General features: G+C 39.4%; 1 long non-coding RNA gene across 1 annotated transcript; it reads left to right on the top strand.

Moving 5' to 3' along the window:
- Nucleotides 1-22,283: 22,283 nt before the first annotated feature.
- Nucleotides 22,284-24,912, top strand: LOC147362039 (uncharacterized). The gene is made up of 3 exons (XR_015137558.1): nt 22,284-22,386; nt 23,611-23,704; nt 24,226-24,912. It is a non-coding gene; the product is annotated as an uncharacterized LOC147362039 (long non-coding RNA).
- The last annotated feature ends 418 nt before the right edge of the window (nt 24,913-25,330 follow it).

Raw genomic sequence — 25,330 nt, 5'->3', positions numbered from 1 at the left:
CATGTCCATTGAGTCAGTGATGCCATCCAGCCATCTCATCCTCTGTCGTCCCCTTCTCCTCCTGCCCCCCAATCCCTCCTAGCATCAGAGTCTTTTCCAATGAGTCAACTCTTCGCATGAGGTGGCCAAAGTACTGGAGTTTCAGCTTTAGCATCATTCCTTCCAAAGAAATCCCAGGGCTGATCTTCAGAATGGACTGGCTGGATCTCCTTGCAGTCCGAGGGACTCTCAAGAGTCTTCTCCAACACCACAGTTCAAAAGCATCAATTCTTTGGCTCTCAGCTTTTTTCACAGTGCAACTCTCACATCTGTACATGACCACTGGAAAAACCATAGCCTTGACTAGACGGACCTTTGTTGGCAAAGTCGGGTGAGTAATATATCACTGTATATATTTTCCCCATCTTTGGCTTCTTCCATGTCTTGGCAATTGTAAATAACGCTGCTATGAACATTGGGGTGCATATTTCAAATCAGTGTTTTTGTTTTCTTTGGATAAATACCAGGAGTGGAATTGCTGGACTATATGGTCATTCTATTGTTTTTTTTTTTTTTTTGAGGAAACTCCATACTGCTTTCCACAGAGGCTTCAGTTTACATTCCTACCAACAGTGTTTGAGGGTTCCCTTTTCTTGACATCCTCCCCAACATGTATTATTTCTTGTTACTTGACTAGTCATTCTGAGAGTTGTGAGGTACTATCTCATCGGGCTTCTGGTTTGCATTTCCCTGATGACTAGAGGTGTTGAACATCTTCTCAATGTGCCTGTTGGCCATCATTTTGTCTTCTTTGGAAAAATATCTATTAAGATCCTCTGCCCATTTTTATCTGGAGTGTTTGCTTTTTTTTTTTTTTTTGACATTGAGTTGCATAAGCTCTTTATATATTTTGGATATTTTGGCCCCTTATCAGACAGATCATTTGCAAATATCTTCTACAGTTCAGTTGATTCTCTTTTCATTTTGTTGATGGTTTCCTTCTCTGAGGTTTTCAGTGTAGGTCAAACTGATCAAAAGTTTATGCTGATTAAAAATGCGTAATGGAAATGTAAAAATACTATTTTTGGTTTCAATGTTCTGAAGGACGGGAAGCCATGCCTATTTTGAAGACAAACTATGGGGGCCCGTGCTTCAGCTGTTTTTAGTTTTATGTGATTTAGGAATCAGTGAAAGAGATAAACTATCTTTTGTAACCTAACCTGTTCCTAAGAGAAATGGGCACTGGCATATTGACCAAATTTTCATGTAAGTACTACATACATTCCAGATTTCATTGTGATTATCTTTGGGAAGTAATAAGCACATTTCCTATGGACAAACTGTATCATTCAAGCGAGAAGGCACGATGCCCTAGTTCCTGTTTCAAATACAGTCACTGATCCTGAACCAAAATAACAGGTCTCAAGATCAGTAATGACAAAGGAAACTACATTTTTGTAATTGGACCCAGCAGCTGCTAGCAGTAAGATTTCATGGCCTATATTGATTGGGAAGTCCCATCTTTAATGGTCTGTTTAAGCAGATATCTCCATATATATGCAAGTGTACTGATAAATGACCATCTCTCCCCCTGCCCCTACCTGCTTCTAGCTGCCCTTTGAGCATACATGAACTAAAAGAAGTATTTTTCTGTCTGGAAAAATAATATGTAAAAAAACTTTTCATGAAAGAGTATGCCAGGGCTACCTAATTACATTTAACAAAATTCTGCACATTTGATCACTTACTATATTTAGTACTTCAGCAAACTGAATGCTGCTGCTGCTGCTAAGTCACATCAGTCATGCCTGACTCTTAGTGGCCCCATGGATTCCAGCCTACCAGGCTCCTCAATCCATGGGATTTTCCAGGCAAGAGTACTGGAGTGGGGTGTCATTGCCTTCTTCAAGCAAACTGAATAATTGTACTTAAAATAATTCAAGATATGGGAGGAATTATTTGGGTATGGCAAGGGCTGAGAGGGGGTGCAGGTGGATGCAGGGGTCCATGGGGAAAGAGAGGTGTAGGTGCTAAATAAAGGAACAGATGAAACAGTCAGAAGAGTCTTAGAGCCTAAGGCTCAACAGGGCAAAGACTTTGGAATATCCAGGGGAGAGTCAGAGTGTAAGCAGGGGACGATAGGTTGTTGAGTTGAAAGATGGGCGTGAGAGAGAGGAGCCAGAATAATCCCTTCAGGAGAAAAGCAGACTCAGATACAGAGAGGGACATAGAGTCCCAGACTAGGGGAACAATTAGCATTCAGGTAGGAGGGTCTTCAGGAGCCCTCTGTAGGTTCTAAAGACTCTGGAAAAAGGAGGGTGATGACAGGAATAAAAGCTGAGGGGTTGGAAGAAAGAAGCTGAGAGGGAAGTTTCTGGAAGTGTTTGGATGAAACATCAGAAAGCCAGCTCTTTTGCCAAGGGGTCTAGATTGTCTAGATTTCCAAGGGTCCCCAGGGAAGTATTCTGTCCTACATGTGGTCACATTTACCAGCATCAAGCCTGGGGCTAATACTTTGCAGATAAAGACCCAGGATTCATGGTGTCATGGTGTCGGGACCACCTTCCCCAAGGCCTTGCTGAGTCAAGGACAGGATTCCGGAGATTGAGCTCACAGCCCACTGACTACATACCTGTTTTCCTCCTCTGACCACTGATAGCAGAGAGGATAGAAATATAAGGAGGGGGGTTAAAGAAGTGCCCAGATTTCTGCTTTAATTAGGATACTCAGGTCTGATTAAAGAGATTTCAAAGAACAAAATGGAGTCTTGAAGGAAATGACACATCCATCTGAGAGGATAGTGTTAAAGCTAGAGGGTCTTGTACTTCCCAAGGTCCCCAGGTCTAAGCATGTCTGCCATGTCCAAAGTGCAAGGAAGCCAGTATGACTCAAAGGGTGGAAAGAGAGGAGAGAGCAGGGATAAGATAGTTAGTAAGGATCTGGCCTTTATTCTCATAGGTGAGAATAAGATGAGATGGTCAGACAGCATCAGCAACTCAACGGACACGAATTTGAGCAAACTCCAGGAGACAGTGAAGGATAAGGAAGCCTGGTGTGCTGCAGTCCATGGGGTCACAAGAGCCGGACACGACTTAGCAACCGAACAACAGCAAGGTTAGAATAAGGGTTGGTGCTTTATCCTTGGGCTTCCCGGGTGGCTCTAGTGAGAAAGAACCTGACTGCCAATGCGGGAGACACGTTCGATCTCTGGTTTGGGAAGATCACTTGGAGGAAAATATGGCAACCTTCTCCACTATTCTTGTCTGAAGAATCCCATGGACAGAGGAGCCTGGCAGGCTACAGTCCATGGGGGCACACAGAGTCAGACATGACTGAAGAGACTTGGCACACATGCATGTTTTATTCTTAGGGTAGTATAAAGTCATGCGAGTGCTCAAGTAAGGTAAAAACTCGGTCTGGTTTATTGTAAAAGACCCCTGTGGATGCATTGTAGGAATGAGGATACTTATATATAACTAATGGGAAGATTTGGAAGGTTTTTCTGATCCATGCTAGAGATGATGATGCTTGGGACCTGAGTGTGAACTTGGGGAGTGATGAGCCAGGAGTTGATTTGGGATAAACTTTGAGCATAGAGTTTATAAGGCTTGGATTCCATTTTGCTTATTAAAAAAAGAAAATAGGAGTCATGGTTGGCTCCACATCTTTTGGCTGAAACAGCTGAGTGAATGATGGTGCATGTTAGTGATATTGACATGTTTACTAAGTTAAATGCATGACTTTTAACCTCACTAAAACTTGTTTTCCTCATGTGAAAGAAATGGAAGCAAGGATACCTACTTCACAGGGTTTGTCAGTATTAACCCAAATAATGCACTCAAGACACTACTTATAGAGCCTGGCAGATAGTAAGAATGTAATAGATGGGACATGTGTTTAACCTGGTGAAACACCAGGCTGGATGAAGCACAAGCTGGAATCAAGATTTCTGGGAGAAATATCAATAACCTCAGATATACAGATGACATCACCCTTATGGCAGAAAGCAAAGAAGAACTAAAGAGCCACTTGATGAAAGTGAAGCAGGAAAGTGAAAAAGTTGATTTAAAACTCAACATTCAGAAAACTAAGGTTGTGGCATCCGGTCCCATCACGTCCTGGCAAATAGATGGGGAAACAATGGAAACAGACTTTATTTTGGGGGCTCCACAATCACTGCAGATGGTGACTGCAGCCATTAATTTAAAAGATACTTGGTCCTTGGAAGGAAAACTATGACCAAACTAGACAGCATATTAAAAAGCAGAGACATTACTTTGCCAACAAAGGATCGCCTAGTCAAAGCTATGGTTTTTCCAGCGGTCACGTATGGATGTGAGAGTTGGACTGTGAAGAAAGCTGAGTGCCGAAGTATTGATGCTTTTGAACTGTGGTGTTGGAGAAGACTCTTGAGAGCCCCTTGGACTGCAAGGAGATCCAACCAGTCCATCCTAAAGGAGATCAGTCCTGGGTGTTCATTGAAGGGACTGATGCTGAAGCTGAAACTTCAATCCTTTGGCCACCTGATGCGAAGAACTGACTCATTGGAAAAGACCTTGATTCTGGGAAAGATTTAAGGCAGGAGGAGAAGGGGGCGGCAGAGGATGAGATGGTTGGATGGCATCACCAACTTGATGGACATAAGTTTGAGCAGGCTCCAGGAGTTGGTGATGGATAGGGAAGCCTGATGTACTGCAGTCTGCAGTCCATGGGGTCACAAAGACTCAAACATGACTGAGGTACTGAACTGAACTGAACTTAATCTAGGGCTTCCCAGGTGGTACTAGTGGTGAAGAATCTGCCTGCCAATGCAGGAGATGCTAGTTTGATCCTTGGGTTGGGAAGATCCCCTGGAGAAGGAAACAGCAACCCACTCCAGTAATCTTGCTTGGAGAATTCCATGGACAGAGGAGCCTGGTGGGCTACAGTCCAGGGGTTCGCAAAGAATCAGACACAATTGAAGCAACTAAGCATACACACACACACACACACATGCTTAATCTAGGGCTTCCCAGATGGTGGTAAAGAATCTGGCTGCAATGCAGGAGACATGGGTTGTATCCCTGGGTTGGGAAGATTCCCTGGAGAAGGATGTGGCAATCCACTCCAGTATTCTTGCCTGGAGAATTCCATGTACAGAGGAGCCTGGTGGGCTATAGGCCATGAGGTTGCAAAGAGTCAAACATGACTTAAGTGACCCAGTACGGATGCATACTTATCTAAGTAATCATTATAAAGTACCACACCATCATCTTTAATTTGGCCATCATAATTTTTAGGTTTCATTTTGTCTTTCTCTTTTTGCCTCTCTGATAGATTCTCTGCCTCCTTCCTATCACAATGAGAAGGACACTCTTCCTATGCTTAGAGATGAATTAAGGGATATTTTCAGGACAGAATTTCTACAAATACAAATCCTATGATAAGGGACTCTAAGAGCAAGTTTGAATGTCCAACTAGCAAAACAGACTTAATGGTCTCCTTTTTAAAGCTCCAGTTTCACTCTGAAGTTAAAACTACTTCTAAAGCTTGTTTTACCTTTTACATTGCAAAAGTGCTTTAAAATATGCAATCCTCAAAGTATCACTATGAGACGCATTTCATTATAATAACAATAAACAAGCCAATAAAAACCAATAACAATAACTAAGGCTGAGAGAACTAAAGTACCTACAGGGTCACAATGGTTGGCAGACAAAAATGCTGGTGGTTTTAGAGGCAATATGTGGAAATATTGGCTTAAAATTCTCCTCGCCACAAATGCTGTGCTCTGTCCACTGTCTGCTCACCCCTCAAGGACGGCATAACTGCAGTTCACCTAAAGGAAGACGAGCTCAGAAAACAGGAGGATACTTGACTTCCCTGGATTTAAAGTTACTTTCCGATACAGCTCCTCCCCAAGGAATTTGGCAACCCTAATGTAAAGAATGAGCTTCCCAGGTGGCACAGTGGTGAAGAATACACCTGCTAATGTAGGAGCCATTGGAGATGTGAGTTCCATCCCTGGGTTGAGAAGATAACCCGGAGAAGGAAGTGGCAACCCACTCCATTATTCTTGCCTGGAGAATTCCATGGACAGAGGAGCCTGGTGGGCTACCGTCCATGGGGTCTCAAAGAGTCAGACACGACTGAGCCACTAACACACACAATGTAAAGAATGAAGAAAGCAAAATCTCCCTTCATCATTGCCATCATTTTGCTTTCGCCTGGAGTCTTCTGTCCTACACATCGATTCTTCCAGGATACTCAGGTCCCTCTCACTTTTTGCCTCTTTCTTGGATAAATAAATGAGTATAGAAAACCATTCTTAGCATCAACATTTGTATGAAATAATAAATCAGTTGTATCAGAATCACCTTTAGATATGATAGTTTCTATATTAAAATGATCTAATCATTTAAATGAAATATTTGAACATTTTTTATGTGTCAGGCACCACGCTGGTCATTCAAAATAAATTTAATGGGCCAAGATAAATGACCACAATGTCCCATTATTATTGTAGCTCTCAGTGCTTATGATAAAATATGAAATAAGACCAGTCCTTGCCCTCAGAGATCCCCTAGTTTGTCATAAATGATCTTCTCCTGCCAAGTAGATAAGAGCACCCTTGTCTAAATTCTAGCCAATGTTTAGAAGTCTGGCTGTACCAGAAGGCATTGGTGTTTGAGCATCTCACATCTTCCCCTTAATCTTGTCTAGATTCATATGGCTCGCCAGATGTCCTAGAAATGCCCAAAGGGCAGAGGCTGGGTTTCCGCCATCTGTAAATGCTCCTTTGTAATTTTGCAACTACACCATCTCCCCTTTCCCGCCACCCATATCAAAAGCCAAACACAACAGCTGGATGTTCAATTATTCAGGCTTCATAAGTACTCTTTAATTATCACTATACACCATCTTTTAACCCAATAAACACAAAATGATCCTGTGCAGTTATAGCTATAACTACATTAAATATGGGAAATATTTGCAATATTTATTTTTTCTTCAGGACTTTTAAATGTACATTTACAAATGTAAAGATCTATTTTTTAAATATATTTTAACTTGGAACTTATTCATTAACTTATAACCTACATTTAATTTATAATTATCTTTATCATTTAAAGTGAAATGTCTTTAATTTTACTGTCTTTTGTACGACTAAATTCTTAGTTAGATATAAGAAATATAAGAGAATGCATGAGGAGATGTGCAAGGACCTTAGATTGTCTGGCAATCTAAAATGAATTTAACTTATGTGCTAACAACTTACTGTGGCTTTTAATTATGTTTTAAAGAATAAAAAATAACCTTACCATAACAATTACATGACACTTAATAAACTTGATTTGCAAATAAAAAGCACCTTCATAAAGAAGTCCATGTGACAGAATATCTCATATGTTGTTTATTTCAAGTATAACAAAGGATTATTTGAAAGTAATATTTTAGATATTAAAAATGACCTATTGAAACAAACATTTTCTTTTCCTTTTCCTTAAACATCGTTTTCAAAGAAAAAATAACTAAGTGACTGTATTTATCAATACTGCATCATTTCAAATGTCTTTCATTAATTACTAAAAAAAAAATCCCTCATTATTTAGCCTTTTAGCATAACTTTGCATGTGGATTTGTCCAATAGTTTAACTGTGTGAATATAAACGACTCATGAAGAGCCCCAAATAGGGTTTCACTAAGAAAACAGTTGGAGCAATTGGACATTTAAACATTGTTATTTCCAGATAACATGATTGGTAAACAGAAACAAATATACGAAGAGAAACAAAGGAAATGAGCAATGTATGAGGATAAAGGGACTTTGATGTGAACTGGGAACCATTCAAATAACAAGATTCTAAAAGACAAGCACACTAAAATGCTAATTATGATTTTATCTTTGTAGCGTTAATCTAGGAAATTAATATATACTTATTACAGTTTGGGGATTTTCATATTGCTTATATGATTAAAAACAGTAGTGGCTACATAGCTTCTCAAAGAATGGGAAATTGCATTATTTAGCGCTTTAGCGGCTTGATATATAGAGTGCCTCCTGGTCTTTATTCTTGTCAAACTCTAAATCACTTCCTGGTTGTAAGTTAGTCACTAATGTAGATAAATTAAGTCTACAGGGTCACTCGAGCATCATTTAGTGTAATGCTTTATTCTGGAAAGTGTAGGGAACTGCACAATAAACATGGGCCCTTACAAAAGGCAACTGCACATTTTTAGTGTTTTGGTTTTTTTTTTTTAGCAAATGTATAAAAACACACACAGTCACAAGTTTGTGGTCCTCGCCATATTTCAGACTTGAAAGTCAATATTTTATTCTGCCCTGCTTCTCTTTGTCCAAATAACTCCAAGTCTCTTCCTACTTAACTGTTTTCAGGGTTTGTTTTTTTTTTTCTTCAGATTTTAAAATAGCATCATTGGGAAGAAGTCTTAATTTGTGAGGGGGGAGGGGGAATAAGATTGACTTAAGAAATTAGACAAATGCCACTCAAAGCCAGCTACAAGGTTTAAGTCTGTGATTAAAATATATACCCCAGCAATGCTTTGGTGAATTATCACAAGACATATAATATAATGGTAATAATTCTACCTGGAGCCAAGGGACCTGGTTGTAACACCTGTGTCAAGGGTTGGAAATTTCAAGGAATCCCTTAAGATATTTGAAACCCTGTTTTATCACCTTGCACTAAGTGCTAAATCACTTCAGCTGTGTCTGTTCAACTCTTTGTGACCCTATGAACTGTACCCACCAGTCTCCTCTGTCCATGGGATTCTCCAGGCAAGAATACTGGGGTGAGTTGCCACACCCTCCTCCAGGGGATCTTCCCAACCCAGGGATCCAAGCGCATCTCCTGCATTGGCAGGAGGGTTCTTTACCACTAGCACCCCCTGGGAAGCCCTTAACCTGTTCCTCAAAGAGTTTGTGGTCAGAAACTGATACATCAAGTTAGTAATCTTGTTTCTATTGTAAACAGGGTCTTTGTAAATACCTTGGGTGGTGCAGCTGTTTTAGTCTCTAAGTCATGTCCAACTCTTTGCCACTCCATGGACTATAGTCTACCAATCTCTTCTGCCCATGGGATTTCCCAAGCAAAAATACGGGAGTGGGTTGCTATTTCCTTCTCCAGGGTAACTTCTCCACCCAGGGATTGAACATGGATCTCCTCTTTACCACTGAGTCACCAGAGAAGCCCAAATACCATTGGCAGCAGGGGACATTTTTGACATTTACATCTTCTAAGCTGACAAATCAAGGTGACATGAAATACATGTTTTCTAAAAATATGTAATTAAAGGATAAATAAAAGTTTAATTTAGGTCTCTATAGTTACTAAAATAAAAACACCCACCGGCAATATGTACTTCCTACATCAATGCATATTTTAAACAGAAAATATCCTTCCTTCTGTATTTTCTGTAAGTGGTAGAACTCCATTTTTTCTTACTTAATATATCTTGGGTCTTAGTAGCCATGATTTATGGATAAACTACTTTCCATAAGTATAGATATGAGATTTATAACCATTCTGTCAGGAAAAATAAACACTCCCTTAATATATATTTATGTGTATAAAACATTCTTCATGTAGTTATTGGGAGGGAGGTTTCAAAAGTGTGCAGCAATGATGATAAATTAATATTTACTAGAATCAGTTTGAATAAACCTTTTCTTCTGGGGAGATAACTATGGACAGGACTAATTTCCGTTTTTTTTTTTTTTGATTGTGATTTTCCTCAAGAATTATTTAGGTTTCAAAGTCACTCTCAATGGAATGATTTCTCCTGTGTTTTGTACATAATGTTGACTTTGGTTCTTTAGAGAAATGAAAAGATCTGTTTAGCACAGCATTTTGTGCAGAAATTTCTGGTTAAGTATTCTTACATCAAATCTCCATGCTTACTTTGGATCACAAAGCATCACTAAGTTTAGTTCAATATGGTGTGCAGATTGTCAACATTAGAATGGCACACCTATTGTTTCAAAGCAAATGTGTATCTCTACGTATGTACACGCACATATACGTAAGCACATAATCTGATCAAAAGGAACCTGATACTCATTCATATTACGAAGTTGAAAATATTAGTATGTGTCCTAATATTTTTTTATTCTGATTCTACATTAAAAACATGAGGCATGTGTCTTATAAATATATAAAAATGCAGGTAATATACAGATAAGTTTCACATGACCTGGTTCTCAAGGTGAGTCTCATAAAGTGATTTTGCCAAAGGTAAAAATACATTCACAGCTCACTTGATTTATTTTAAGATTAACACTTTAAAATACCGCTTAAATGAGAGCCCATGTTCTCTTGTAGAATTTCTTCATGCGAGTTTATATGCTCACTGACCCTTTTTTCTCAATATCCTTTGTTCTTTCCTCATTTCCTAAATTCTAAAGTATGAGAGTCACAGAGATTAAGCATGATCATATTTCAGTCTCTTGGTAATCTCATACCATCCTAAGACTTTATTCTGAGAAGCTCTACATTTATATAATTTATATTATTAACCTCTCCTCTTCATGGAAATGAATCCCAGGGCCTAGTGGACAGCTCGACATAACATATCTAATCGATAGCTCAAATTTCCTGTGTCAAAGCTAAGCTCCTGATTTTCCTCTGTAAACCTTCACTCAAGGACACCACTCAAGTATCTATGCCTGTTTGTGAATTACAAACATTCTTTGCTTGGATGCAGGCCAAAATTTTGGCTGCATATAGACCAAGTGCATACTGCTTACCATGGGGCGAGGGTGAAATATAAATATATATATATACACAAACATATACATATATCTAAGGCAGTCCAGCAAAAATAATCAGGAGCAAAATGCATGATTTAGAGAGAATGGGACCTATACTTTATTCATCACTCACTGCTTTGATGGACTTCCTTGATAGATCAGTTGGTAAAGAACCAGCCTGCAATGCAGGAGACCCCAGTTCGATCCCTGGGTTGGGAAGATCCGCTGGAGAAGGGAAAGGCTACCCACTCCAGTGTTCTGGCCTGGAGAATTCCATGGACAGTATAGACCGTGGGGTGTCAAAGAGTCGGACTCGACTGAGTAGCTTGCACTTTCACTGCTTTGGCAGGAAAAACATGGTCTGTAAACCATGCCTTGCTCTGTCCTTAAACCCTTCTCTCTCAGTAAATGGTGATTCCTTTGTTTTCATATGCCAACTGCTAGCTCACTTCTTGATTTCACTTCCACTGCCCAGCCATCAAAATACTCTCTTGGCTTTGCCTCCCTGGTGATGTCCAGAATCTGATCACTTCTCTCACCCTAACCCTGGTCACTTTCATTTCTTATCTTGATTAGTACAGGAGCCTCTTGCTTCCCTAAAGCTTTATTTCAACACAGGAATAAAAGTCAAATCAGCAGTAAAGAATCTGCCTGCCAGTGCCAGAGACATGGGTTCAATCCCTGGGTTGGGAAGATCCCTGGAGAAGGAAATGGCAGTCCACTCCAGTATTCTTGCCTGAGGGACCCAATGGACAGAGGAGCCTGGCGGGCTATAGTCCATGGGGTCGCAAAAGAATCAGACACAACTGAGCGACTAAGCAACAGTTTAGAAATTCTCAATCAGCTTCGGGTGTGACCCAGGAAATTCTCCCTGTTGTCTGGTCCAGTTCCCATCCCTATGGCTCTCCTAACAGCTCTGCCCCTTGTTCTCACAGTGGGGGCCACACTGAGCCCTCACTCCCCCTAAACTGTTCAGGGCCTTTGAACTTGCTCTTCCCTCACCTGAGTGGTCAGTCCCTCCAACATCCACATGGCTTGCAGATCAATTCCTGCCAGTATTTGCGCCGGTATCTCACTACTGTCTTAGATTTAATTTCTTCCCTTATACGCTCCCAATGCCCTTTCTTTTATTTATCCATACAGCACTTTCAATCATTTGACCTGATCACTTCTAAAGCCGGTTGTTCCTGGCCACGTGATCTAAAATCCCAACCTCCTCTAATACCACCCACTCTCTCCCCTAGTACTATTCTTCTTAATACTCAACATTATTCTAAACTGTTCCACAATTTTTTGCTATTGTTCTTTAGAAGTGTACCTTTGATCTTATTAATTGGAACTATATGCTCCTCTAAATTCTTGGTGTTTGTATGTATTATTCTATTATTTTTTAGGATACTATCATAAAAGATTCTCATACAAATAACTTTTCACTCATGAATATCTTTGTGGGATAGATTTTTTAAAATAGAATTGCCAGATCACTGTGTATATGCATTAAAAAAAAACAGATATTACTCACTGTTTTTTCCAAGAATCACTGGTAAATAATATTCATTTCTGTTGCAGATGAGAACATCACAATTCTTACATTCTCAATAACATCTTACAGCATGATGATATAAATTTTTGCCAATGTGAATAAGACCTGTGCTAACTTTGTTTAATACATTTTCAGATATTTAGAAGCCATTTTCATGATTTTTTTGTGAATTAAGTATTCATATATTTTGTCTGTATTCTATTTGCTTATATGCATTTTTTCTCAATGATTCTGTTTTTTAATATACGTTATGTGCAAACTATTTGTTATTTGTGTTGTGAATACTTTTCCTGAACAGGTATTTTTCTTAAGCTAAGTTTATGCTGTGTTTTGTGGCACAGTTTTTCTTAAATTAATAATCATTTCTAGTTTAACATTTTCATTTATGTCCTATGGGTTTTGTATAATGCTTACATATTTTAACCTGATATTTGAAAAGTAAATCTCAGATGGATAGATAGATATAAAATAGATATCATTTAGCTGAAATTCACAATGTGTGAGATTAACAAAGTAACATACCCTTACTTTTTCCTTAAGAAGAACCAGTGTTCCCAGCTCCATTTTAAGAATCCATCCGTCAGTCCCTTCATGCTATGAAAAATTTTATTTCTCATTTAATGAAATTCCTTATGTGCATGGATTTGCTTTTGAATGTTATCCTCCTCCTGTAAGGTATTTCAACCGACGATAATTCTTTGATGATCATGGTTTTGTACTACATTCCTATGAAATCCAGGGCACTGCCTCTTTCTTGATGAAGTTGTACATTATCAAAATTCCTTTGCTTCTTTGCATCTTTCTCTTCTGGATGACCTCCCCAAAGGGAATAATCAAGATTGTTCTTTGTACAAAGAACGATGTAACTTCACCCGTAATGAAATTTGCAAAGAAGCAAAGCACAATTGGATTTATAGCCTTTTCGGTGAGTTCAGCCAGCACTGCTCGTTGTAAAGTTTAAAGTACTTATATAAAGTATAGAATAATTGTTCTATTGCTGTATGCTTGTGTCTTAGAGTGTAAAACAATGAACACTACTAAGAGCAAATCAATTCCTTATTTTTATGAAAAACAACTATTACATAAGAAAGAGTTTTTAAGCTTTCTCATAGTAAAATTTCTGTTAATTCAGAAATACAACAGTTCTCTGCCTCTTCCTTTTAGTCAGATCACAAGAGAAAATATGCACCAAAAATGTGCAAAATCACTATTTCTTCTCCACACAATTTTCTTTTAATGCTTTTCACATGTTAGAAGAAAATAAATAAAACCGAATGTATTAAATTCAGGTTTTTTTCCAAGTTTCAATTCTCCTTGACATTGAGAACTCATAATAGCAACACCTGCTTTTCATACCGCTGTGGCCCTTGTGTGATATTCAGGACCCTAGCTTGTCTTCGTCTACTTATCCAGTTGGTACTCGGAGCTAGGACCTGAAGCTCCCTAAATAAAAACATTCTACAGGTTTATTTCTACAGCCTTCTATCTTTCTATATTAGCACGGTTTCCCCTCTACTTATTGCTAGATGATCCATATCAATGTCATTCTTCCATATTTTAGTTCTTCTTTAGAGATCCATGCTCACATTGCTCAAAGCCATACTGAATTCTCTGCTAACCATCTACTTCCTTTCATGGGCTCTCAGTTTCTGTTGATAATGTCCTAGTCATCTTGGTCATCACTGTTCAGTATTTATGGTTTCATCTCTATTTCTCTCATAGTCAAGCAACCACCAGGACTCATTTTCTCTTTGTAAGGTCTTTTCCATCTTTCACTTTTTCCCCATGACAATCATCCTCACCGTATTCTAGACTCTATCACTTTGCCAGAATGTTGTAATATCTTTAGTCTAGTCCTTCTTGAATTCACAAATACAGTTGCTAAATTAATTTCAAAAAGTCATCTTGCCACTTTCCTTCTAAGTATACGTAGTAGCTCCTCAATAAATACTTATTGACTGCCTGGCTGAGTTTTAGCTGACTTCTGGTTACCAATAGCATATAGGTAAGTTACCCCAAGACAGCAATTAAGATTTCCATATTATGTCATAATTTGTATACGTTATGTTATAATTTTATCCTTCCTGAAATCTCTGTTCCCAGATATGAGCTGTGGCTTTCTGAACATGCTATGATGCATCCGTGACTATTTGTCTGCATCTGTAACTTATTATATATGCAAAAGCAACTTTCAGCCTTTTCATTAAAATGTCACATATTCATCAAGTAGAAATACAAAGCTGAGTTCACAGGAAAATGACCTAATTTTTGAAGCCCTCCATGACTTGCTGATTGTTTTCAATGCTTGTGCGGTATAACTCATGTATCACTTACCTACTACTATGCATTATGGTGATATGTATCTATATATATTCTTCCCAATTAGACTAAACATAAAATGTCTGAAATATGTCTTTACTTATTGGTCTTTCTCAGCGTGGTGAACACTGTTTTGTTGTTGTTTATTTAACTTCAGCCAGTGTGTGCCCTGGGAAGAACATTAGGGAGGAGATTTGCTTTGCATGCCTAAATCTTAAAATAATCTTTTCATAATTGTCATCATATACATTTCTAGCCTCTTTTTTAAATTCCTAAGTCCACATATTCTACCCCTTGCTTTTCACACACCTAGACTTGTCTACCATTCTGGAACATATTCTTCTTTCATATGAATTCTGTATGATTCAGAGTATAAGACACTGATCTGTTGTTGTTAGTCACTGAGTCATGCCCAGCTCTTTTGTGACCCCATGAACTGTAGCCCACCAGACTCCTCTGTGCATGGGATTCTCCAGGGAAGAATACTGGAGTGAGTTGCCATTGCCTTCTCCAGGGGATCTTCCCAACCCAGGGATCAAAGTTGCATCTCCTGAATTGGAAGGCTGATTCTTTGCCACTGAGCCACCAGGTAACATCCCTGTTGTTTTTTATCCCAAGATTATTTCTCTGTTGGCAGCTCCATTCCACCAATGAGTAGAAAACACCATCTCAATCAATCAAATGAACTTCAATCAACCTCAGATTTTCTATATCAGGGTTTCCTGTTTCTTATTTTTCTCCCTGTAACTTCATCCAGATGTTAGGGTCCTATATAATGGCAAGTATGTTGGTGAAATATCTGGTTAGGTGGTGGTCATTTGGTTATATTCTAACATCAATCACTTGGTAATTCTCTCATCAATATTGATATCCAAAGAGATGTTTGCATTTCTACCTGGATACATGATATAAATAGCATTGGTCATTGCAAACTTTTGTCCTAATCTCAAGGTCCTCTGGTTCCTGGATTTTCAGTGTCTCAACGATGCTGCTCCTCTGTTGTGCATGTTAGTTGCTCAGTAGTTTCTAAATGTTTGCAAACCCCTGGATTGTAGCCCAGCGGGATCCTCTGTCCATGGGATTCTCCAGGCAAGAATACTGGAGTGGGTTGCCATTCCCTTCTCCAAGGGATGTTCCCAACCCAGGGATTGAAGCCAGGTCTCCTGCACTGCAGGCAGTTTCTCTACTGACTGAGCCACCAGGGATACTGCTCTGTTACTCCTTTTAACTATTGGTGTATTTCAGTCTCTATGTGCAGAGACCCTCCTTTAATAAATGTTGCTTTTATCTCAAGCTCCATTTCCACATCAGTACTGTTCCCAATCCAGCAGTTTCCCCATCCCCTCTCTGGTGTTGTGTTTATTATGCTGCTCTGGAGTGCACCTAACATGTCACCATTCGTCTTCATCCCTGCAATTTGTTTCTCCTAGGTTACACTGCAAGCTAAGGAGGTTCACCGAATATCTCCTGTATTTTGCCAACTCTAAAAGAGTGATCACAGGCAACCTAGGCTAAAGCCTGAACAATAAGAGATGAGAAGCTGGTAGCAGAAAGCAAGCATACACACCTCAGAGATATATGTTAGGAATGACTGTTTTGTATCATCTGTCTCTATCATTCAAGAGAAACTTTCACCAATACGTTTTTAATAAAAGTTTTACTGAAGTAAAGCCTAAAAACAGTAAAGTTTACAAATAGTAAGTGTAAAAGTGAACAAAATATCTTCCTATAACTATAACCCAGGCCAAGGAAGAGAAGATGATCATCAGACCATGTCTTGTCCTTTCCCACCTGCAATTTTGGCTCCAGAAATTATCATTATATTTACATCTAACACTCTAAATTATAAGTTTTGAACCTATAGTGTAAAATATATTTTTTGAGTCAGCCTCTGAGATGCCTTCATTTCATTGTTCATTCGCTGTAATCATTATCATTGTAAATATATATCACATAATTCTTTGATCCATTTTTCTTTGTTCATGGACACTTGCGTGCATGGGTGCTCAGTGACTTCAGTCGTATCTGACTCATTGACATTTGCAGTGTTCAGATTTAGTAGTTATGAACGTTGCTGCCATGAGCATCATTAATAGTAACTTCTGATGCTAGTATCTCCACCAGTCTATACATGTGTTAACCCTTTGCTGGACATGACTAACAGTAGAAGTGCTAAACCAAGTCACCTCTACCACCTTCAGTTGCTACTGGTAATCTGTTCTACCGACTGCTCGGTCTTTTAATTTGCGTTTTGCTTTCCTTTTTTGGCTTCAGGACATCCTTGGTGGTCCAGTGGTTAAGACTTTGCCCTTCCACTGCAGGAGACATGGTTCTGTCCCTGGTTGGGGAACTAAGATCCCACATGCTATGGCAGCATGGCTAACAAAATCAAGCAAAACAAAAACACTTAGCTTCTTGCCCAGTTGAGCTTAACAATTTAATAAACACCTTGTGCAGGAACCTGCAGAATCTAAAACTTACTTTTGTATACCTCCTTCAGTTCAGTTCAGTTCAGGCGCTCAGTCGTGTCCGACTCTTTGCGACCCCATGAATTGCAGCACGCCAGGCCTCCCTGTCCATCACCAACTCCAGGAGTTCACTCAGACTCACGTCCATTGAGTCAGTGATGCCATCCAGCCATCTCATCCTCTGTCATCCCCTTCTCCTCCTGCCCCCAATCCCTCCCAGCATCAGAGTCTTTTCCAATGAGTCAACTCTTCGCAGGAGGTGGCCAAAGTACTGGAGTTTCAGCTTTAGCATCATTCCTTCCAAAGAAATCCCAGGGCTGATCCCCTTCAGAATGGACTGGTTGGATCTCCTTGCAGTCCAAGGGACTCTCAAGAGTCTTCTCCAACACCACAGTTCAAAAGCATCAATTCTTCGGCACTCAGCCTTCTTCACAGTCCAACTCTCACATCCATACATGACCACAGGAAAAACCATAGCCTTGACTAGACGGACCTTTGTTGGCAAAGTAATGTCTCTGCTTTTCAATATGCTATCTAGGTTGGTCATAACTTTCCTTGCAAGGAGTAACCGTCTTTTAATTTCATGGCTGCAATCACCATCTGTAGTGATTTTGGAGCCCGAAAAAATAAAGTCTGACACTGTTTCCCCATCTATTTCCCATGAGGTGATGGGACTGGATGCCATGATCTTCGTTTTCTGAATGTTGAGCTTTAAGCCAACTTTTTCACTGTCCACTTTCACTTTCATCAAGAGGCTTTTGAGTTCCTCTTCACTTTCTGCCATAAGGCTGGTGTCATCTGCATATCTGAGGTTACTGATATTTCTTCCAGCAATCTTTATTCCAGCTTGTGTTCCTTCCAGTCCAGCGTTTCTCATGATGTACTCTGCATAGAAGTTAAATAAGCAGGGTGACAATACTTGACGAACTCCTTTTCCTATTTGGAACCAGTCTGTTGTTCCATGTCCAGTTCTAACTGTTGCTTCCTGATCTGCATACAAATTTCTCAAGAGGCAGATCAGGTGGTCTGGTATTCCCATCTCTTTCAGAATTTTCCACAGTTTCTTGTGATCCACACAGTCAAAGGCTTTGGCATAGTCAACAAAGCAGAAATAGATGTTTTTCTGGAACTCTCTTGCTTTTTCCATGATCCATCGGATGTTGGCAATTTGATCTCTGGTTCCTCTGCCTTTTCTAAAACCAGCTTGAACATCAGGAAGTTCACGGTTCACATATTGCTGAAGCCTGACTTGGAGAATTTTGAGCATCTTACCTACTCCTTACTTACCTGGGGCTTCCTTGGTAGCTCAGTTGGTAAAGAATCTACCTGTAGTGCAGGAGACTGGGTTTGATCCCTGCGTCAGGAAGATCCCCTGGAAAAGGAAGTGGCAACCCATTCCAGCATTCTTTCTTGGAAAATCCTATGGAGAGAGGAGCCTGGAGACCTGCAGTCCATAGGGTCGCAAGAGTCAGACATGATTATCGACTGCTGCTGCTGCTAAGTTGCTTCAGTCGTGTCCGCCTCTGTGCGACCCCATAGACGGCAGCCCATCAGGCTCCCCCATCCCTGGGATTCTCCCGGCTAAACCACCATTATTCACCAAGATATTAGCCTCTTAATTCCTAGCTATCTTGATCCCCCCATGCTACATTTTTGTTGCTCCATCAATCTTAGATTATCAGAAGCTCTGTCTGTGTTCTCTGAACTTGAACACAACCCTTTGCCTGAAGGTTTCTCATCTTTGCCTGAAGGTTTCTCATCTTTGCCTGAAGGTTTCTCTTCTACGTTTCTCATTTTTTGACAAAAAATTATATGTTACCTTAGGAGAAATTAGGTTAAAGAAGGTCCAACTTCTTTGAAACCATACCCTCCCCCACCAAGATCTCATCCTTGATTTAATTGTGCTTGTGTTCAGTCATGTCTGACTCTTTAAGACCCCATGGACTGTAGCCCATCAGGCTCCCTGTTCCTGGAATTTTCCAGGCAAAAATATTTAAGACCATTGCCTGCCAGGCTTCTCTTTCCATGGAATTTCCCAGGCAAGAGTACTGAAGTAGGTTGCCATTTCCGGATGCAGAGAATCTTCCCTACCCAGGGATCAAACCTACATCTCTTGCATCTCCTGCATTGGCAGGAGTATTCTTTTCCACTTGCACAGGATGTGGGAAGCCCACTTAATTTCATCAGTAGCTGGCTAATCTTTTCCATTTTATTTTGTTTGTTTGCTTTATATCCAGCTTTCTCAGTTGCTCTCAATGGGTACAGGGTCTTCTAAGAGCTGTCTCTCTAACATACTTGGTAAAAATGCTATAGCCTTTCCAGTTAGGGGTCTTGGAGAAAGGATGGGTGATTGTTCCAGGCTGCTGCAATTGAGAGAGCTGTAGCATATCCCACACTGGGAGGTGCACTGTTATCCATGATATGAGTGAATGTAGAAGGAATTTATGAACTAAACACACTTCTGCCAAAGGAGTTGTACATTGTGAGCCTCTGATCCCAGCTGGACTAAAATAATATGTATGATAATGTGTGTCCTTGTCTCTACATTCAAACATTTTGAATGAAACACCACTGGCAAACAATTCCAACTTTCTGTTCCAATTCCAGATGTTGGATTGCTTCCAGTTCCAATAGTTCCACAACTTACAGCTGCCATAGCTTTGGTATTAGAACCAAAGTATTTGGTATTAGAACCTTGCCTTCTAAACTACAACTTACAAAAATCCCATGTTACCTCACAATGATGTGATTTTGATATTATTAACAGTGTCAGAATATAAACAGGAGATTCAAATCAGTTCTTATATTGTCCTTGAATGGTGGAAATGGTGTGCAATACTATCAAGCAAACTAAACCGTAGTTGAAGTGAAAAAGCATAGGATCTTAAACAGATTTTTTCCTTTATAAGTATAACCATATTTTTCTAAGAACAAATGTTTTTTACTTGTAAAATCAAGAGATCTCTTTTAATTATTTGGTGCATTATGTGTAAATCTTTATTCATTTATTCAACAAATATCTAATATATAATCACTCAGTGCAATGAATTCATTTTTACATAAAAATCATTCAAGTGCATTAAGCTTATTTGTTGAGTAAGTAATTTTGTTACATTCAGATTCTGACTCAACATACACTGAATTTATAACTTTTTTAAGTTTTAGGAATCTTAAAAAGCACTATTTCAAGAAAAAAAATTTGCACACCAAAGAAATATTAAAAATGCGGTATAATTACCAAAATATAACATGTGGAGTGTGGGGTGGAGTGGAAGTCAATCTTTCGCCTCCCACCGAGCTCAGCACTGGTCCCGCAATTACCCTAAGTGTTTCCCCACCACTGAGAGTGAGAAAGGAAGCCGGTGTGGTTGCCACTTCTGGGTTGTATGTTGCTATTCTATCCAATCTATTCCTGTAAATAACTTCTCAAAAACCTTAAATACCCATTTCAAAAGCACTGCTCAAAGCAAAGTACCCACTCATCCTTCTTCTTCAGAACTTTGTACTCCAACTGCCAAAATTTCACAGAGGGTGGAAACAGACTGCTGGGAAAATTGAAAAAAAAAAAGGAAAAAAAAATACAAAACAGAACTACCTCCCAGGGTTATATCCAGGTACTGTGGTTTACTTTCTTTTTTTTTATGGTGGCAATATATTGTTTTAGTTAACCCATAGACACTTAAATAAAAAGGAAACTGAACTGGAAGCTAAATGCCTTCCATTTGCCATAGGTAAATAAATATACCTATGTTATATTACCACATTTTATCAGATAAATGGGCCTCTAGCATTTCTTGTTTGATAACTGTGCATCAACATGTTTTGATGATGCTTGGGAGAGTAATATGTTAGAAGGAAAACTGGCTCTGAGCTGTCTCAAATGGTGGTGGTTTAGTCTCTCAGCCTTGTCTGACTCTTTGTGACCCTTTGGACTATAGCCTGCTAGGCTCCTTTGTCCGTGGGATTTTCCAGGCAAGAATGTCGGGGTGGGTTACTATTTTCTTCTCCAGGGAATGTCGCAACCCAGGGGTGGAACCCAGGTCTCCTGTATTGTAGGCAGTCTCCTGCATTGCAGGCAGATTCTTAACTGACTAAGCCACCAGGGAAGCCCTAGTTCCAACTGTGTGTGTGTGTGTGTGTGTTAGTTGCTCACTCATGTCTGACTCTTTGTGACCCCATGGACTATAGCCCACCAGGCTCCTCTGTCCATGGGATTCTCCAGGCAAGAATACTGGAGTGAGTTGCCATGCCCTTCTCCAGGGATTTTCCCGACCCAGGGATTGACCTAGGGTCTCCTGCATTGCAGGCAACTTCTTTACCACTGAGCCACCAGGGAAGTTCCAATTGCATACATTTTAATTAAAACCATGGAGAAGTAATACGTGTCTGGGAATCTGCATAACTGGGTGCAGCCCCAGCCTGACACTAACTACTCTGGTCCATAGACAGGCCACATCATAACCTTATAACAATAACATGAGGAGTTGCAATCCTAGCTTTAACATTCTATCTCCTGCTATCTCCCTGCTGCTGGCATCGACCTTTACTCATAGCTAGATTTTTGCAACAGAATTCTAGGGAGTGGGTTGTCCTTTCAATATTTTTATCATGCTCCATTCTTTCTTCCCATCAATCTTGCATAGAGCTGCCCAACCCTTCACACATCAGTCCTTTGCTTTACCCCAGACTTCAGGGAGCCAGCCCAGAGAAAGCTGGAGTGGGAGAAGTGCAGTATCTTCTACAGGGAAAGAAATCTAAAAAAATGACTAGTTCATGGGAGCGAACATTCTAAGCACCAATTTGAGACTTTTTCATATAATTTTATTTCTCATTTATTTTGGTTGCACTGCATTGTTGTCGCAGTGAAGAGCGCAGGGAACTTTTCTCTAGTTGCAGGGAGGGGGGGGTCCTCTCCAGCTGCAGGGCCCAGGCCTCTCATGGCAGTGGCTTCTCTTGTCGCAGAGCAGGTGGGCTCTAGAGCACAGGCTCAGTAGTGGCTCTTGAGCTTAGTGGCTGCGCAGCATGTGGGATCTTTCCAGATCAGGGATCCAACCCCGTCTAATGCATTGAAAGGAAGCTTCTTTACCACTGAGTCACCAGGGAAGCCTAAGGTATTTGTCAATGTTTCTGACAGCGATCAAAGGAACTTTTGCCAAATAAGGCTTGGAAAGCCATCAACCTGAATTTCCATACAGGGACAGAAATTTCCACACTGCAGACTTTCAAAGCACAGTAAGAAACACAGTACAAGTGCTTTGTGGTAGCTTCCATGACTGCAACACGTGCAGAATGTGGGACGCAGTTCTCCGTGGGAGCCAGAATACGAGGTACCAGAAACATGAAATCAAACACTGGAACTAAGAATGCTTTAGACGTTAGGGATTAGACTGAAAGGTGTAGATATGGAGAGAGAGGAAAAGGGGAAAATGAGTGAGTGTGGCTTTTTTAGTAAACTCAGGGAGGCTGGTGTGCTTTCATAGAGAGTTTTGTATTATGGGGCAGTGGCATATCATGGTTTTTAAGTACGAAGGTAAGAACTTTAATTTCGCAGGTAATTGAAATTCTTTATGTGTATTTGAAAAGTAAACCACAGTGATTCAACTTGTGATAAACCTGAAAATCTCTAGTGTAAATATAGATAGATAGATAATAGACAGATATGCATCTATATTCCATCATGCATTGGATATTGCCTTAGTATCTAATGCAACCAGCCATTTGGCATATCTTAAGATACCTTCAACTTCTTTGCTTAAAAAAGAAGCATTCTAAAATGTATACAATTCTAGAATTTTATTATTATTTTTTTTAATGCTTTAGGCCACACTGAGCAGCATGCAGTATCTTAGTTCCCTGGCCAGGGATTGAACCCATGGCCCTGCACTGAGAACAGAGTCTTAACTGGAGTGCCAGGGAACTTGTTCAAAATTCTAGAACTTTAGAATTCATTTAGTTATTTATCTAGTGACTTTCTTCTGGTCTTATATATATACATGAGAGAAAAATGGGGATGGCTGTAAAAGAAAGTAGGTACAGTCCCTAAGAAAGTCATGAAATTGATGATTCAAGCAGAGGGATTCTGTGACACACAGCATGTAAGCAGCTGCTCACGGTTTATTCTGTTGCTAGAACACTGAGGTGTTTCTTCCTCCTGGGCTTCTCTCTTTGGACCCCTCCCACCCACCCTGTGTTTCTTAATGTGGCCACAGAAGGTCTCGTGAAACATGGGCTTTGCCTCTCTCACCTCCCACTGCCCGTGAGTCACTGGTTTTTCTTGATTTCTCCATGATTAAGATGAACTACTTTGAAAGGGCATTTATAGTTCTTTATGAATGAACCTCTGATCTTTTTTTTTTTTTTCCCAGTCTCATCTCTTGCCATTTTTCTTCTCGATATATTCTTGTCGAGGGACTACAGCAAAACCACAATGATTTAGGGGAACTTAGGGCACGGATAAAGCCAAGTCATTGTTAAAACAAACTAGAAGTAGTTGGAGATGGATTCTTTGTGGTTACTTTCAACAGGGACATGAAAGCCTATATTCTTATCAGGGTTTGATGAGAAGCAGCATGTGAATAATGAAGGTTCATTGCCTGTTCTGGAGGAGTGAGAAGTCCCTCTGATCTTGGTGCTAAGTCATGGCAGGTGAGTTTTCAAATCCTGCTTTAGTAAAAGCAGCCTCTCCTACTAACCTTTGAGACGTTGGAACAGAGTGATGACATTGCTCCTCTGTTCACACGAACCTGACCCAATCCTTTCCCCAGTTACATGTGGATTAAGACGAAGCATATTAGACAATAATGCTCAAGAACCTAGACTTTGGTTTAATTAACATGTAGAATTAATTTTCTGCTTCACACCTGCTAAATTTGGAAACATTGCAAACATAGTCTTTAAAGGCCTCCAAATTCTTATCTGAAACACCAAATTGCTATTTGTGCTTTAAAAGAAAATATAACTAAACGAGCAAAACACTTACAGTGTGGAGACTGCTGGTCTAAATTTTTAGGATTTTAGCTTTATAAATATGATTTTCCTTTCACTTTTCAATCCAAAGTGACTAACAGGCTATGTTCAAATTTAGTGATCTTCATTCTACTATCTTCCAATGAATGGAAAATCCAACTTCACCTTGAATTTGAACTATTCTTTTACTGTATTCCCAGGTAGCCCAGTGGTAAAGAATCCGCCTGCCAATGTAAGAGATGCAGGAGACTGGGATCTCTGGGTCGGGAAGATCTCTTGGAATAAGAAATGGCAACCCACTCCAGCATTCTTGCCTGGAGAATCCCATGGACAGAGGAGTCTGGCGGGCTATAGTCCATGAGCTGGACATGACTGAGCACACACACACATCACTAGAAGGGTCATTGATTCCATTCCATCTCTAAAATAATTTTTTTCACTTAACTTTTAGACTTGAAAATTAGTATATATATGTATATAATACATGGAAAATTACTCAAAAATTCTGTGGTCTCTTAAAAAATGATAAAAACGCATACACACAAAAATCTTCCATCTACATTTTCTTTAATGCTATCAAACCTCTTTCTCTTTGCAAAATTTTGCTAATATTTGTTGTCATTCAGTAAATAAATGTGTATGCTCTGTTTTCTTCACATAACCAGAAAAGCAGGCCCCTTTCTACATTATTTTAACTCATCTGTAAGTATAATTTTGATGAATGCAAAACATTCTTTGCCAAAGTTGATATCCTGATGTAGTTTAACAATTAACAATTGTTTACCAATATTTTCTAAAAACTCAGCATTATAAATAATATTTGAGGAACATCCCTATGCTTATAGGTTTTTGTGATATTTTCAGATTACTTTTTGCTTGCCCAAATAGATTTACCTAGTAAAAAAATGACTATTTTATGTTTTTACATTTATTGTCATATGTAACATTAGTCTTTGTGATCTGCATTTAGCATATCATTGTACGCAGAAAGATTATCTATAAATTTTCTTTCAGTCATTTGTACAAACAGCTTTTAAAAATTTTTATTTTTATGTACCAAACACAATTATAGATGGTGATGATACAATTGTGAATAATATAGAAAAGCTGTCCTTTTCTAGGAGTTTCAGTACAGAAAGGAAACATATCATAAATCAATTAGGATGAATGAAAAAGAAAGGTCAACAGGAAAGAAAGAAGGAAAGGAGGGAGGGAGAAATAACTGATCAAGAGGAAAAATAAAATTTAAAAAGAGGTTCAACAATGAAAGAGGCTCTGCAGACAATTGTAATGTCTGTAACATTT

The sequence above is a fragment of the Bos grunniens genome, chromosome 12 (genome assembly GCF_055505025.1).
Source record: "Bos grunniens cultivar Pamir isolate PY7600 chromosome 12, Bosgru_T2T1.0, whole genome shotgun sequence".
In the NCBI taxonomy this organism is placed as follows: domain Eukaryota; kingdom Metazoa; phylum Chordata; class Mammalia; order Artiodactyla; family Bovidae; genus Bos; species Bos grunniens.
This window is presented reverse-complemented; position numbering and strand designations above follow the sequence as displayed.